This window comes from Nelumbo nucifera, chromosome 6 (genome assembly GCF_055504915.1).
Source record: "Nelumbo nucifera cultivar China Antique chromosome 6, China Antique-T2T, whole genome shotgun sequence".
In the NCBI taxonomy this organism is placed as follows: Eukaryota; Viridiplantae; Streptophyta; class Magnoliopsida; order Proteales; family Nelumbonaceae; genus Nelumbo; species Nelumbo nucifera.
Genome location: NC_142654.1, coordinates 6546271 through 6551804, shown reverse-complemented (window position 1 = coordinate 6551804; position 5534 = coordinate 6546271). Strand labels below are relative to the sequence as shown.

Below are 5534 nucleotides of genomic sequence, written 5' to 3'. Positions count from 1 at the left end.
GAAAGAGACCGCAGGTTAAGGGGGTGAAGTTAATAGCTGGTCTGGTATTGTCTCCTTCCTCCCATCTGTCGGCAATTCAGAAATCAGACACGGCGGTATTACGACAATTTCGTACTCTCATCCTAAGGGAATTGCCATTCAGATCTTAACCGTTTGATCAAGATGTGGATGAATGATATGGCTTTCAACTGAAACAATGTGGGGTTCTACCCCGACAGAATCCTCTTCTTTCCTACCGTTATATCTTACTCATACGTAGACGACATCAAATCTCGTTGAGAATCCAACGGCAGAAATCTCTATCTACCGTGCATTAGTAATCAGTTAGGAAATGACAGCTTTCGCGGGCCCCATGGGGTCTTCCGTCAGTCACGCTCCACGCAACAAGACGGAAATGGATACTAAGAAAGTTTCCATCAAATACACAAGGCCCACGTGCTTCTGATGTGAACCCACTCTTGCGAGAGAGAAGGAAAGATACACTGTTACCAACAATTATATGTGCACGGATCGGACGATTGTCAGATATCCTTATTCATATCCTGAGGTCACAGATTAATGTCCTAGCTGGCTAGCTGGCACTCCCATCAAACAATTATCTCTCCTTTCCAATCCAATAATGAATTTCTTCCTCATTTTCTTTTCTTCTTCTTCTTCTTCTTCTCCTTCTTTTTCTTTCCTTTTTTTTTTCTACTAGCTCCCCAGGTCATCTATTTTTATCCAGAGTTTGTTTCTTCTTTTCAGATTGGCCACAAGAAGTAAAAAACGTCATTCCTTGACCCAGCACAGAAACTCAAGTTCCCACTTTGGGCTTTGGAGTGCAAAAGCCCCATTTTGGTAACTTACGACCACTTTACTGACGTGTAACTCCATATCGGCTTTCGACCCAATCGTTCGTCACACTCCACCTGGCCAATCAGATGATGACGTGTATCTCCACCTGAGTTTGTGGACAGTCCGATTGTGCGAAGGCCGGTCAATCTTGCGCGCCCGGACGCGCGTGTAAGAGAGAGAGAGAGGGAGCGCGCGCGTATGATATCCCACGTGTCAAACTCACATACGAACGCCATGAAATAAATGTTGGAAAATGCCATTATTTTTCGATTTTGTATGGACAAAGAGGAATGCCATGCCATGGACGTCTATCTTAATTCCTATATATTCTCGCTACTTCGTCATGTTTGTTTTAACAGATTTCAACTGTCAAAGTAACTGAAAATTTTAACAATTTTTTAATTATTTTCACTTATTTAATGTCTACGCCCAATGCCAAATTCCTATTAATTTTGCGCATGTGCTGTGAACTGTGAAGGAGCACCGTGCACGGCTGCCGTAGATAGTCGAACTCACCGTCACCGAGGAATAGGGTAGCTCTCCCCGCCCCTAACTTTCCGTATCGGAAATTGGAGCCATCTCTGTCCCGTAAAGATAAAGTTTTTAGGAATTGCATACAAGAAAAGTCAGTGAAGTTCTTTTTTATGTTAATTAATTTATCATTAAGGATTATTTATTGCAAAAACAAAGTAATTTAAAAAAAATGAAATATTTACCTGACTTTTATGCCTTGAAAAGTGGATAAATTATTAAATTAATGGGTTGGGTTGTAGGTTATAAATTTATAGCACTACCCGTATGCGCTCGTTAAAACAACCCTCAGGCTCAGAGAAAAATATCCAACCCGACAAAAAATTAAAAAGAAAGAATTATGAATGGAAATACTCAGACTCGGACCTCCCTACAAGTCTATATTAAGGCTCTTCTTCCTTATCGACTAGAGCTCAAGAGACCATTCTCTATCTCTTCGAGGGTGATAACAGAGAGAGAGAGAGACAGACAGAAGAGGTCCCGTGCTGGAGTGCTATTCATGAGATCATCTCCAACCATAGCCGAAGCAAAGGAACATTTGGAAACAGAAGATTGTCTGAATCACCATGTGTAATCCAAACACCACCGGCGCCACAACCACAACCGCTACTGCTGTGATCGAAAATCCAGCACAACCACCAAACAAAAAACTCTGTTTAGCTCTTCTATCAATACCTCCCAACAATACAAAGGGCCTGGAAAACCCAGAGCCACCCCAAAAGAAGCAAACCCAATTTACATACCCAACAATCTCAGATATCATTACAGAAGCCAAGTCCCTCTTCAACCTCTCATTCCCAACCGCTCTCACAGCACTCCTTCTCTACTCACGCTCTATCCTCTCTATGCTCTTCCTAGGCCATCTCGGTGACATTGAACTTGCTGCAGGCTCTCTCGCCATCGCCTTCGCCAATATCACCGGCTACTCTGTCCTCTCCGGTCTCGCTCTCGGCATGGAACCTCTATGTGCCCAAGCATTTGGAGCTCAGCGTCCCAAGCTTCTCTCCCTCACCCTACATCGCTCCGTTATTTTCCTTCTCTTCTCATCCATACCCATCTCCCTTCTATGGCTCAACATGTCCAAAATTCTTCTATTTCTACACCAAGACCCTGACATTACACACATCGCTCATACATACCTTGTATTCTCTCTTCCAGACCTCCTCACTAACTCCTTCCTCCATCCAATCCGCATTTACCTCCGCGCGCAGGGCATCACCTACCCGCTCGCGTTAGCGTCATGCGTCGGGACGATCCTCCTCATACCCTTGAACTGCTTCGTGATGCTTCACCTCCAACTCGGCGTCGCCGGCGTCGCAGCCGCTTCTGCAGCCTCGAACTTATTCGCGTTGTTATTCCTCATCGGGTACGTGTGGGCCAAAGGGTTACACGTGCCAACGTGGACGACGCCTAACAGGGAGTGCTTGACCGGCTGGGAACCTCTTATCCGGCTAGCGGCGCCGAGCTGCATCTCCGTGTGTTTGGAGTGGTGGTGGTACGAGATCATCATCGTGTTGTGCGGCCTGCTGGCAAACCCGAAAGCGACGGTGGCGTCGATGGGTGTGTTGATGCAAACGACGGCTCTGATTTACGTCTTCCCGTCTTCCCTCGGGTTCGCTGTATCAACACGTGTCGGAAACGAGTTGGGCGCAAATCGTCCGGACAAGGCCAGGGTGGCGGCGGTCGTGGCGGTGTTTCTAGCGGTTATGATGGGATTATCAGCGACGGCATTCACATCGGGGATGAGGGATAGGTGGGGACGTATGTTCACGTCGGACGCTGAGATCCTACGGTTGACGTCGGCGGCATTGCCCATCCTAGGGATGTGCGAGATTGGTAACTGCCCGCAGACGGTAGGGTGTGGAGTGTTGAGGGGGAGTGCGCGGCCTAGCACGGCTGCTAACGTTAACCTGGGTGCATTTTATGCGGTGGGGATGCCGGTTGCAATCGGGCTTGGGTTTTGGCTGGGGGTGGGGTTTTGTGGGCTCTGGCTGGGGTTGCTATCGGCTCAGGTCTGCTGTGCTGGGCTCATGTTGTATGTAGTGTGGACCACCGATTGGGATGCTCAAGCAAGAAGAGCACAGCTACTGACCTGCGCAGTATGTGGGGAAGCTGAACTCCAAAGTGGTGGCATCGAAGAGGAGCCGTTGATATCCATCAAATTGATGGTTTAGATTTTTCTTCTTTCTTTCTTTCTTAATTTTCATTCATATCTTTTGCCCAATTATTTTTGGGTTGTGAATTATTGAATTCTTTTTTTTTTTTCTCTCTCTTCTTCTTCTTCTTCTTCTTCTTCTTCTTCTTCTTCTTCTTCTTAGTTAGAATTTAGAAGAAGTTGGTCACTGGTCAGTCCTCAGTCGAAGCCCGAAGGACTTAGGAACTTGGTCCTTGACAAAAAAAAAGTTTTTTCTTTCGGTTAATAGAAAATTTGTATCTTGGTTGTATATCTGCATTACTCTAAAATCTAAATCTGATTCTTATCCAGTAATTTCATTGTTGAGGGCTTGCCAGTCTGCAACTGTTGAATTACCAACCCCACACTAATTTGGAGTTTGGAGGTCCTATCTCACGCCCTCTGTCATATTCTAGTCCTCTCCGCCTGAGGCTCTTAAGAGCTCAGTTTAAAACAGAGTTCTCTGCCTCTAGGATTTCCAAATAACTGCTACCGCCTTGTAAAAGGATTTTGAATTCCACTGCAATCCGTGAGGTTCAACGTACCCCGCTTGAGCTTGACTGGTTGACCTTTAACTTATATTGACAATGGCGGGCTTGTGTACTGATCAACATCCAGCAATCAAAGTAACTCCAACTTTACACATTCAGCCCATTTCCCAACTTTGTTCACTATAACCGATATCAATTAAAGAAATTCAACTCAGTGGTAATTTCAACTTTTAAATTCCATTCATTTCGGAATTCAGTTACATGTAAAAACCTTGAACCCTAGAGTGTCAGGAAACTTGCACAATAATGGTTTCAAATTCCGTTCCCACTAAATTATAAGAATAAATTAGCAGTTATTATGCTGCCAAACTTGTTTGAGCCTTGCGAAATACTGCCAAACATGTTGTAGAATTGCGAAACAGGTTGAAATGGTAGACATGAAATATCAAAGAGTGAAGAGGCAATATCTGCTCTCTCTCTCTCCATACAATGCTGGCATGCTGCAATTGCGCTTGCAAAGATTGTCTTAGTTTGATATGTTTGCCCAAATGAAAACATCAAAACCCATCGTGCCGCAGCAGCAGCAGAAGCAGCGCCATTTGAGCTGAACTTATGGTCCCATCACATCTCCAGTGATTGGAACAAGTTGCATTTATTAAATGCATGGTTTCCAGAAGAAACAGGCATAGCAAAGTCTCAATCAGAATTCAGAGACATGGGAGGGAGCGGAGGTGAACTTATTAAGAATAATAAAAGATAAATGTGCACGACACAAAATGACATAAAATGGAAAATGCTCTTCTATCCAAGGAATTATCAACTTTTGGCTTCTAGCAAGGAAAAACATCCATCTATGCAATTCTTCTGTGTTGTTGCATCCTACCCTACTGGGAGTGGGATGTTAGCTTTCTCATTTTATACACTCCACTTGTATTCTTATCATTTCTTCTTTTTTTTTTCTGTAGGGATTATAAGAGCAACAGAAGAGATGTTAATCATGGGCCGATCACTTGGGGCTCTTACTTTTTGTCCTAGCTTGTTGCATGCATCCATTGAACCAGCCCATCATCAGCAGGCCCTACGCCCTATCATGCATGAATATCTGTTCAACTGTTCTTGTCTAACATATACATTTCACCCTCTTAGTCTTAGAGTTGTGTGTTTACAAACAAATAACTGCTAGATCTAGTAAAACTTTGAGATGCCAAGTTAATTATCTATTATTGTGTCACATGAATGGATTCTATAGCGGATTGAAACCAGTCATCAGATAGGGACCCACTCGATTGGCCATATGTTCAATTTCCCAGCCCCATATCAACTCCACAGCGCACACTATCTTTCACTGGATACTCCAATCTCAATAATTGTGCTCTATATATTCAGTTTTTTGTATGACGTGGCAAATACCTTTTTGACCGACAATTTTTCCATGAAGAAATGGTGGCTACAGGGATATTCATGGAGACTATTCCTTTTTGAGCTCCAAACTATATAGTATATGT

The 5534-nt window shown here is 44.0% G+C and overlaps 1 pseudogene across 1 annotated transcript; it reads left to right on the top strand.

The window, feature by feature from the left end:
* Nucleotides 1–1625: 1625 nt before the first annotated feature.
* On the top strand, nt 1626–3862 carry LOC104604478 (protein DETOXIFICATION 51 pseudogene; annotated as a pseudogene). Its single transcript, XR_016077645.1, has one exon. The product of XR_016077645.1 is annotated as a protein DETOXIFICATION 51 pseudogene (transcript).
* Nucleotides 3863–5534: the final 1672 nt, after the last annotated feature.